The sequence below is a fragment of the Borostomias antarcticus genome (genome assembly GCF_949987555.1).
Source record: "Borostomias antarcticus genome assembly, chromosome: 21".
NCBI lineage: Eukaryota > Metazoa > Chordata > Actinopteri > Stomiiformes > Stomiidae > Borostomias > Borostomias antarcticus.
In genome coordinates, this window is record NC_140254.1 from 1,604,240 (window position 1) to 1,616,771 (window position 12,532).

The window sequence follows — 12,532 nt, forward strand, 5'->3', positions numbered from 1 at the left end:
GGTTAGGGTGAGGGGAAGGGGATCTGTTAGGGATCAGGATGGAGGACCCAAGAGCAGACACGATTGGGGTGAAAGCCCGTAGGCACGTTTATTGCGACCCGGGGAGAGGCAGGCAGTAACGTGATCCGTAGACAGGCGTGGGTCAGGCGGGGACGTGGTAGTCGTACAGGCGATGGTCAGGCAGGAGCGTGGTAGTCGTACAGGCGATGGACAGGCAGGAGCGGGGTTGTCGTACAGGCGTGGGTCAGGCAGGAGCAGGGTTGTCGTACAGGCGTTGGTCAGGCAGGAGCGGGGTAATCGTGGAGGCGTGGGTCAGGCAGGAACTGGGAAGACAGGGAGAATAGGGTAAGGCAAGGTTCAAAATACAGACGAGGCAGGGAGCTAGAGACGTGTACCCACTAGGTTGGTTAGTCAACGATCTGGCGCCGCATGCTGTGTGGAGTGGCTTCTTAACCTCCTGGGCTGATGGGCTGCAGGTGGTGGCTGGCCAGGATGGGGTGCAATCACCGGAATGGCTGCAGGTGGTGGCTGGCCAGGATGGGGTGCAATCACCGGAATGACCGGCAGCTGCTCACGCCGACGAGCCCGCAGTTCCCTCTGCGCCCTCTGGGAGGTGCCAGGGGACTCATTCTCGGAGAGAGGGTTAGGGGCAGGCAGAGAGGCAGGGTTAGAGGCATGGGTTGTGACAATCTGAGCCCAGGACTGGTGTATGTCAGTGTGTGTGTGAGTGTGCCTGGGTCCAGGTAGAGGCAGGGGTCTGGGGTAGGGTTGGGGTAGGAAGAGGATACGGACCCGGGTTAGGGTGAGGGGAAGGGGGTACTGGGCCCAGGCCTAATGCCGGAAGTGGGCTGTTGTATGTCTGTGTGTACGTGTGTGTGTGTTAACTAATTTGCTACGACATCTGCAGCAGACACAGGGGTATCTATCGGACTCAGGGTGGTCTGCAGGTGACAGTGGGGCATCCACTGGACCTGGTTAGAAGATAGGAGGGAGAGAGAGAGGCACTAGGGAGAGGGGAGGCAGAACAGGGTTAGTAGCACACAGAGCCATATATAGAGCAATACATTACGTCAAACTACATTTCAACCTTCAGCAGTCGTTTGTGTTGTGTTTTCATTCATAAAGGGTGTGTTGAAGGATGTGGTGTAAATCATTCATATAAATGCAGATGCAAAGTAATAGGGATTATTGTGAAAAAAGAAATGTCCTGCAATTATCAAAAGTTGTATAATATGTCATATGATAATTAAATTAAATGTTTCTAGGTTACTCATAGTGGGATATTATATATATGCTTTATCAATACTGGAACTTAACTAATACTGTAACTCCTAACTAAAATTAGTTGAAGTGATTAGCACACTTCCTGAGAGGGAAATGATACTCATTCATTTTCTGCTCTGGACTTAAACTGATTGTAGTCTCAACGGATGTAGGTTTTGGGGATAATTGTTGTCATTAGTCTAAAACTGCCCAATCAGTGGCGATGGAAGATTTTCCCGGCCCAATCAAATTCAATCCAGACTATCTGAAACAACAACAACATAGTCACCGCTCCATCCAAGAGGATTGTGATAGGTTTAAACAAATACATAATTTTCCTCCCCATATCTTCAAATGGTAATGAGTGCAGCCAGACCTTTCTCCAACGCTGGCACAGCGTAAACAAAGTGTGAAGATAGGTCTGTCTATGCGAGACTAACCTGATTGTGCCATTGTAGTCACAGAGAAGTTACTGTTAGCCTGAGATGGGGTAGCTTTTAGATGTGCTTTTCTGTGTTCTTTCCAGGTTTCCTCCATATATAACGAAGCACTTGTAGCCTCTTTGACATAGTAGGACTCTAGTTTTGATTGAATTTCAATTTCTAAAATTACTCTGAAATAGTTATATCCAATTGTGCAAATCTGTTTGACTTCATGCTCACATCGCTTGAAGTATGTGTTTGACATCAAGCCTAAGTGTAACCTTTCAAATGTCGGCTTCGCAATCCACCACCATGGGGATCAAGTGAATGCCAGTCTAGAATGTGGGTATCATTCAAGTACATGGTTATGCAACAGAACATGTAGGACCTACATACCAAATGCATATGTGACCTCAATCATAGACTAGGTTAGTGTCACAGTTATGTAGATGACATTCTGGTACCTTCTTGGGTCCCATGGCCAGGAGGGATGTTGAGGAACAGCCATGAGTTTAAGTTAAATTTATTAGGATCCCCAATAGCTGACGCCAAAGCCATGATTACTCTTCCTGGGGTGAGTGAGTGTGAGAAGTTGGTCAGTATGGCAACATTCACTGGGAACCGAGAAATCAGGGCTTCACAAGCTTTAACAAGTGGTAAGGGATATTTAGTATACCGCTCGCCACCAGGGCACCCAGAACATTTTGTCCTTTCAATCAAGATCCATTACATTTTCAAATAAGACCCTCAATTCTCAAAAGGAGTAGTGAGCTTCCTGGCAGAACAAAGGGAGTTAGTCATGAGCAGCAGAAAAAACGCGGGTCCTTGAGAACCAGACACAAAGACTGAGCTGCCTATGAGGATGCTGGCATGCCCTTCCTGCATGGCAGGCGCGTGAACAAACCCTTCAGCCAATTGGAGAGTGCATGATCGCGCTCTTCAGCCAATGGTGGCTGCCCTCATGATCTGCAGACTCAGACTGAGCTCGAGGGAAATTTGTGCTGCCCGAGAGTGAAGAAGAAAAGGTCATCATTTTTGTTGAGGTCAAGCAGAAAGTAAGAGAAACCTTGCTGTCCTTTTGTGACTGTAGCAAATAAGTCTGAATGTCATAAATACTTTCATGTTGTTAAGTTTTGACAACTATCTGATGGTCATTCCACTAAAGTTTATTTGACTATGAACAATAATTTGTAGTATAGCCCTTCCCTACACACTAGTTTCATCCAAAAGTGATAGCAATCCTCAGCAACAACAAGAAGGCTATGATTACCATCCCTGGTGTTCTATTCTGTTATGAAAAGAAGATATACACAGTTGTCAAGGTCATCTTTCCTCTCCCAGTATTTACACAACAACTCATTCAGATGCCTGTGTTAGACACTGGGTCTCTCCTTACATAAGAAGGCATGTATGTGACTTTTCTAATGAGACCTTACCTACCTAATGTGTTGTGTCAACTTTCGTCAAAGAAAATAATGGCAGAAGACCCTATATTATGTAACACAAAAGTGAGATAAAATGTGTTTTTGTTTTTGTTGAATTATTGAACATCCAACATTATAATTGAGGGAGTGGAACTTACTATAAAGGGCAACTATAAAGTGTTACTATATCATGTCTTTAGTCTACAATACATAGTAATTTGACAATGACAAAGTGTGACACCACATTTCCAGTGTTAAGTTGTCCCCTCAAAGCATTGTCCCTATTTAGTGATTTGCACAGGCTTTAGGGGCTCTGTATTTGGAACGGCTGAAAGTCAGAACTGAGATGTATTGTATTGCCTAAATCAAGCAAGCCTCAAAGTAATTGTCCCAGTGTATTCTCACCTGGGTAGGGGCGAGGGGCAGGACAAGGCCCCTATATTTCTATGGCTCTGGGACTGAAAGGAACTTCATTGATAGGACCTTGTGTTCAGACAGGTCATATGCCTTGCCCATATTATGGCCTTTCGGATCAGTGGCATCATGCAAACACACACAAACACATAAAACACACAAAAACACAGGTCCTAACATTATCACCTTTATTATGCCAGGCTAAAACAATACACGAGTAATGACCATTTCTCACTAGCACACATTTGACCTTTTCTCACTCTCTTTACACTTACACTTTAGTCATGCAAAATGACTAAGAATATTAATTTATCATCTCTTCCATTTTCTTCAGTCAATTTAATTTGATTTGTGATGATATTATATGACTATGCGCATTCTAGCCATATTTTGTCTACTGTATGAACTGCTATTCATGCGGCTCGCACAGTATAGTTGGTACAGTAAATTCCTGAGCCTCACAGAGAAGCTGTCTGTGTTTGAAGCGCACTGGAATAAGGGGAGGAGGGAAAAGAGGAGGAAGGGTCTGACTCTCACTCCCACTCCAGAACAGAAACAGGAAATATAGACTGGGAGGGGGGGGTTAGGTTTGGGGCAGGGTGTGGTGATCATGCAGTGAGAGAATGGTAGCCCTCGTGAATAACGCGTTCAGCCAATCACGATAGGCGTGAACAAGGGCCCGAGCCAATCAAAGCTTTATTTTAAGAAGCCGCTGCGCATGGCTTGGCTGTAAAGGGTATCATGATATCATACATCATAGGCTCTTGTAGAGTATGAAGGCAAAAGGTGAGTTGAAATGGAAATGAGAAAACTTTTTCCATGATGACATTTCCAAGATGCTCTTCATTTGCCTTTTTATAATCTCAACCATAATCCCTCTGAGACACACTAAAAGCATTCCGAATGGAAAAATGTGTTTGGAAGAAAAGCTATTTAGTGACATAATAATAATGAGACTATTGGGGACTTAGGTTATAAAATGGTAAGGTCAGGTGTGTGATGATCTATAATGTAATTGTACTGTTATTGTTTAGTTTTGTCATGTACTGTATCGCGTCTTACTGTAAGTGTGAATTGTATGGATGTGTATGATGTATTTACTGTATATAAAATATTGTTAATATTTATGGGGGCCCCATCACGAGTAGCTACTGTTAAAATAGCTTATGGGGATCTCAACAAACAAACAAACAGGCACATCCTATAGTGTGACCTTGCTGTATTCACAGTGCCTAAAAGTGATTACATGTGAGTGTGGATTCAGCATCCACACTCTAACTCATGGAAACTAAAGGACAGGCTCTTTTCCTAGAAGACAAGCAGCACATGCTGTACTGGGCAAATGTGTGTGGGTGTGTGTGTGTGTGGTTCAATCCAGCGGCCCCACAGTACTAGAGTCATACCAGAATGCAGAGTTAAGCCAACGTGGACACAGCAAGGCCTTATTTGGTCAAGGAGGAAGGACTTGGCCTGGATGATTAGGCTGAGCTGTCTGCTTCTCCCAGGATCCCATCTATTTACTGCCATGGCAGTATGATATTAGTAATATTAGTATGATATTAATATGATATGGCACTTTTGATAAAATCTTGACTGGATATCCCAAGTAATGAGTCACACAAAGACAGGCATTATGAGACAATTAATAACTCAGTTCAACCATCATTACTATTTCTATAGAGATATGTGAAATTAGATATAGTATATCACTGCCTTGTCCTCACTCAGTGACAGTGATGATAACGCAACATCAATATCATGATAGTTAATTCAGCTTGGTGCCATGTGACATGCCCTGTGTAAGACAGTGACACATTCACTGTGAGGAACCGTACATTCAGTCACTATGTCTATTACTTGTCTCCTTGACAAATGTATCATCTCAGTTCCTATCTCACATGTTGACTGTTTATGATTGGCTAGAGGCTAATGTCACTCACAACACAATTGGCTGAAGCAAGTTTTCACACATATCACCATGCAAACCCTGCATGCACATGACCTTCCACAGCCCGGGGACAGTTGCTTCATACTGTGACTTGATAAACATGACTAAACATCATGAAACATACATAAGGAGAACCCTTTGTACAAATGATTTCACAGCTCAGGAATTTTCACTGAGTAAACATGGTAAAGACAACCTCTGGTTTCTTGTAAGACTACCGCCAATCAATTTTAAGAATGAAAGACTTAAGTAACATATAATAAATAACGTCACAACTAAAAACAATTCATAAGCAATTTGTATATTTGGCCTATCATTATTCAGTCATTTAAACCTTTATTCAAGCTGGGAAATGTTTATTAGAGCTGTTTGAGATGTTGAGTTGTGAAATAAGGGTATGATTCATGCAACAGCACAGAAAGTGAAGGCAATAACAAAAGAAATCCCCCTCACCACCACTGAATGGGAAGCTTTGAGATTTCGTAAGAGAAAACTTCAACAAGCCCAAACAGGACAAAACAGATAATCTCTGACAAACATATTTGTGATGCAGTCTCTGTTCACCTTTTGCCAGTTATATAGGCCATGTACAACAATAGGCCATCTGTCTATATGTCCAGATGTATTATCATGTCCTCAGTAGTTTATTTTATGTATTAGTATCATATAATAACCTACATGTATTAAAATATATGTATTAATATATTTTTCATGTTATTTTTAATACTGCTTTTTACTATTTACTCTTTATTGTATGTTTATAACTGCTCATTGAAAGGACTTGCACCAAAGAACCTCACTCACTTGTAAACTAACTTGAACTTGAACATGGCTGAGAGCTGAAATTAGAGCACATATCTATATATAATTTACTGTTGTATTTATTTCCTTCTAGAGTTCCAGCCATAACATGCTCCTTGTGCGCTCTCCTGTCTGCAAGATGATTCCACAGAAGCAATTACATTCTGGTGAGAGCAGAGGAACAATTGCTTTGGCCTGGGGCCACTGAAATCCATGAAATTTAACACGTGGGTTTCATAAGCAGCACGCATCTGGAGCATGACAGCCAATAGCAAGCCGCATGAACAACTGCTGTAAACCAATCAGAGCTCTGATATGGCGCATGTACTGTATACAAAAACTTAATGGTGAGGTTACACCTTGGATCTTGAATGATGTCTGACTTCTATAGCGTTTTTGCTCACTCACCTTCAGATACTCTTATAGGGAAAGACCAAATAAATTTAAAAAAAACATTTGGTATTGGCCTGTTCAGTCTATTCAACACCTTTTTCAGGCACCTAAAAGACTTATAGAGGTACATCTATAGACTTTTTACAACTTTTTTTTATTGTGATATTTTCCTGTTGCTTTTTCATAATCCAAAATAAACTACAGTAACAAGATAACTAGGCCTACCAAATGTATGTTATAATACAATATTATAAGGGTAATTACAGTTTGAATCACATGTTTTTTGAGTGTGACCACTTTTGAGTGGGCAACCGATGCTCAGATCAGTGTATATCAAACTACTCAGTAAAACTCCCTTTCATACGATCCTCTCAGGCAGATGCCAGATCAGCTCTCCAGGGGGTCATACCTTGTGTATTTCACCTCCCTGGGCTTCGCTGGCCACAGCAAGCTCCAAAACAAATGCTGTCACGTTGTCCACCTCCATCAGTGCACCTGGGTTAAATTAAGACAAACGTGATCTCTGTGATGTCATTGGTTTCCTGGCAAGTGATGGAAACTGGAGGACGGGTTCATCCTCTGTCACCTTTGCTCCGTACTGGCAGGACCAGCTTAGCAGAAACAGGGCTCACCAGGAATGTTTCCCTCGTCACCCACATTACCACCTGCAGCCTGCCCAGATTCAGTTGCAGGGCATTCATTTCCAACACTGACTATACATACACTACTGTAAAATTCACTGTAAATTTCACTGTAAATTCACACCCGCTTTCTCATCAGGAAATTGTATTTGATGTCCTGAAAAACGTGATGACAATCAGTCATAACAAGAAAATTAAAAATGAACTTGTGTAAACATGACGAAATAATTCTAAAATTCAGTGGTGTTTCATTACTGGCCTCATTCAAGGAAGAGGTTTCTGTATAAGCTCTATGGTATAGGTAAGATGGGTAATGTTCTAAAACTTAACCTTGAATGAAACTCATGGGACCATTTTTCTTGATGAGAGCAGTCAGTAAAATAGTGACATGCAATGGGGTGTCATGATGGAGGGCCAAAGGTGACATTGACTTGGACGGCCCACCTGGTTCTGAATGTTCCCATCATGACTACCTGGATTAATAAACTGAGAGCATGGGGGACTGGCCAAGATGTGAGGGGTTAGAGGGTGAAAGGTGTTTGAGTCAGATCCAAAGAAAGTCCATTCTCTTTCTCTTTTGGGAACAGCTACAGTAGGAGTAAACAACGGTGTTGGGTTACTGTGCATGCAGGGCAGCTCAGTTGAGACTGGGGGGGCTCACAACAACAACAGCTCTACAGTGGATAGTGTTTCTATTTCCTCTACTTCTAGTTGTCAGTAAAAGAGGATGTAAATAAACTTTGCAACAAAATGTTGTTTTGTGACATTGGTGATATTATAATGCAATCAAAATATTTCATTTATATATCGCTATAAATTGACAGTAGTACATTGGATTTTCTGTAAACATTGTACTACTTCCTTCAAATAACTTTTTATACCAAATGACTGTCCTGGCCGTGTCTGTAAATGGAAAGAGTGCTATGTATGTTTATAGATGGAGCAGTCAGTCTGCAGTCTGATTATAACACCATTTTATAAATAGCCTTGGGTGCTACTGGTGCACCAAGTCCAATGGTTGTTGGTATAGCTTTCTAGGTGTGTATGCTATTTGCACAACAGGGCATTGAAGAAACATTTTGAAAGTATTAACTATGTCTATTCTTTCGTTTTGGAGGTGTAGGCACATGTTAAATATATCATCCTATTTTCAACCAATTGAGAATGTTCCCCTTGTAGTGCATCACACAAGGATATCACTAGGCCTACCCATGAATACGTCATGACCAATAGTCACTTAAATTAGAGTGATTTTTAAGTACTAGTAGACTATTTCTGGTTAAATGTATAGCTAGCTGGTTGCTTTCATAAAGTAACATTATCGAGAACAACGTTAGTTGGTTTCCATAAGGCTAGTTGCACTTTTATCTTAACTTGGCTAGCTAACTAGCAACACATTTTTTATTGGATAAGTTGGTGTCCTTATCTTAATTATCAATATTTACCAATTAAATTCAATATAAGTTAGTTGGCTAGCTGGTGAAAATTCAGTCCCACAACAAGTGGCGGCATGGTCTGTCAATCAGTTGACCACGCCCACACAGTTTGGGTGAACATTTATACAGTTTGGCTAAGAAAAAAATGTTTTAAAATACATTTAAATGACTGAATAATAAAATAAATAAATACAAATTCACATTTGTTTTGTTGTTGCCTAAACACAACTGACAAGTGTCACATTCAACCACCATGTTAAAGGTATAATATGTAGTATGTTGGCAGTACCAATGCTGTAATACTATTGGCTGGTATGATATCAACAGAGTGTCATTGTTGGGCCGTCAAAATTTCATAATATAATAATTTCAGACAAAATATCATTTTTTATAGAAAAGCAATACTTTTACTCTGCAGCCTTCGCAAAGCCCTATGGATGTTTTGTTTTTTTAATGTTTATTTTAATCCACATATAACATATTATACCTTTAATCCTTTAACTGAAAGCTTTCCACTTGTTTCATTGCCTTCAAAAGCCCTTAGGTTTACCTTATAGGTTTGTAACTGTGATGACTGTGGGAAGACTTCAAGAAGTCCTGTAGGTGAAACTAAAGAGCTTCCAACAAACCTCTCTGTTTGTGCAAGTCAAGTGCAGCACACACATAAAGTGTAGCCTGGGCCTGCCTCCTTCGGTCATCAAGCGCATTGTGTTGCCTCTGGGTATGAAATGCGCTATACAAATAAAGCTTTGATTGATTGATTGATTGATCATACTGGTTCCATTGGATAACCCTGTTTACACTGTGTGCAGGATACTCTATCAAAGGTTATGGTTATGTACAAACACAAATCAAACTTGTCATATTAGAGCATTGTTGACAGATAGCAATTGTATGTGGAATGCCATAGTGGTTTGTTCTCATCATGACCTCATTAGATGGTGACAAAGGCAGTCAAACTATTTTGATTACATATCTGGTTAGCCAATATATTTACATCAGACTTGGCTGACTTGATAGTTTTGCGCAAGAGCAAAGAGCACAATTCAGGACACAGAGGCCTCTACTAGTTACAAGTTTCTAAGAAATGGCCCTGGGTACAGGGGACCACTTATTCCCCTGTACTGTATGTCCCAAACACATGTGAGAGGCATGCCTTTTACATAATACCAGGTCACTGCATGGTTGACCAATCAATTGTGAGGTACAGTAGGCAGGGACTGTGTGAAAGCCACTGCCAGATGAGTAGTGGTCCTCCTCTTTATGGTCATCTGTAGCCTAGGGTGTGTGTGTGTGTGTGTGTGTGTGTGTGTGTGTGTGTGTGTGTGTGTGTGTGTGTGTGTGTGTGTGTGTGTGTGTGTGTGAGGACAAGAGTTAATGAGCTGCTTTGGAGACCAATCTCCTTTCTGGTTGTACATACTGTAACATACTCATTGTGTGCTCTTCAGCTGAAGCCAGACTTCTCTCATTACAACCACCAACACCAAAACTACAAAAGGGCTTTTTAGTTTATTTAACCTTCTGAGGTTCATACTCCAGCTGTTGTTAGTGTTCTCATGATGTTGCCTTAATGTTCATTATACAATGGTTAGTTCTGGTTCTTGATTCTGATTGGCTGTAAGCCGTGTTAAAATACTTAACATACGTAACTAGGGATGGGACGGTTTGAACATTTCATATCACGGTTATAGTGACCAAAATTATCACGGTTCACGGTTGTATCACGGTTAGGGATGGGTCTCGTTAATTTTTATCGACACTGATACCATTATTGAGACTGCTTAACGATTCAAGTCTTTATCGACCCCACTATCAATACCCTACTTTTCTACTATTTGATGGAAAGACAAGACAACTATAAATTCTTAAAAGAACTGAATTGGTATTGTTAATTTGTGACACTAATGATGCACAGGGAATAACGTGAAAAGACAGATTTATACTGCATATAAATTAAATAAAGTAGCCTATAGGCTATGCTTTACATAACAACATAACAACACACCATTACATAACAATGTAAGCGGAATTGAGGGAATGATGCTTCGTTTTGAATAAATGTTAATATATTTTACATTGCTGTGTGTTTATTTTACACTAATAGCTGTAGTAACCGTTGTATAAAAGCAATAAACCACGAGAGGCCGTGTGTTATAGTGATTTTATAACAGCTAGGGGGGTTTTACGCACTCGTGCCTAACAACGCCCCCTAGCTGTTATAAAATCACTATAACACACGGCCTCTCGTGGTTTATTGCTTAATTGTACAGTATGTTGCTTTATCATTCTTTTGACATCATATCTACATTTAACATCTTACAGTGTATTTCTTATTATTATTATTACATCATGAAAATCGATCCAGTGTTTTTTTCTCTGTACATTCTAGGGTAATAGAATAATATAGAACACTATTATTTCTTGCAGCGATGGAGTGTCTAAGATTAAATGTCCAATTCAGTGACTTGGCAAGTCAGGTATTAGTCTGTATGTCATGGTGTGAGATGGGTTGCAATCAACATCTTTCCTAGTAGTCTAATGAGTCATTTAACCGCAGAAGTGAAATTATTATTAGGGCTCTATGAAAAGAGAAAGGAAAAAAATTACTACATTTAATTACCATTGCAGCAATCATTACAGTGTGAAATGACTTGAGGCGACCATAATTTGATTATAAATTGTAAGTAAGTAAAGTAAACTTTAAAGTGTCTTTCAAAACCAGAGTTACAAGATCACCCTTGGTTTTTGATAGTTGATACTACAACACCAGATACTATCAGTCTGATAGTATCCCAGATGCCTAGCAACAGAGTTTCTGGGATAGTCCCAGTCTGTATTACTGGCAATGCCATCAAAGACACACCCAACCCAGACAGGTAGGGACAGATATAACGTGTACACACACACACACACACACACACACCAACATCATACGTGGGTGGGAGTTGCCTGCTTTATCTTCAGAATCTGCCAGGAGAGAGCTAAGAGGACAACAAAGAAACCCTGTAATGCACAATTTTAAAGAGAGCACAGACCTCCGCTCATGAATGCCTTTTGTGGCTCTGTGTGCGTGCACATGCGTGTGAGCAGGAAATGTTTGGTATTGCTCACGGGACATTGCTGGTATTGATTTGTGGACCTAGCCTGGTAAACCAGACTCATCATTTTTTGATGTGTTCACAATGAGTCTGGACTTTCAGCAGCCCAGAGTGATTTGAGTTTTCAAGCAGGAGACAGCTCTTTAAATGCTGTTCCGCCGCTAGTCCCTGATTGGTTCCTAGTAGAACAGCTCCCGAACCAATGAGTGGTAACGTTAACGTTAGAAGAATAAACACAGTAAGTGAAGTTATTGCAGACTAGATTTGGAAAAATTTGATCTAGGTTTGATTGAAGTTTGTCTGTCAAGGCAAGTTCTCTTGCCCACTCAAATCGCTCGGCTAGAAGTCCAGACTCATTGAAAACAGCAACAACAAAAAAAGAAAAAGCGATGAGTCTGGTTTACCAAGCTATTGTGGACCCGGCCTGTGGAAAGGATCTGCTCCACAATTTAATGGGTTTAAGTTCGCCCATGATACACTCCTCCACCAAGTTTCATCAAAATTGATCCAGTATTTTTTGCGTAATCTTGCTAAAGAATGAAGCAACCAACGAACTAACCAACACACACCACCAAAAACCTACTGGAACCTCTCACCCTGTGCTGTAGCTGGGGTGAAGGTACAAATGACCTGGAAATACACAGGAAGTGTTTTATTGCTGGCAGTTGTAGAGACAACTATTAATAATGACT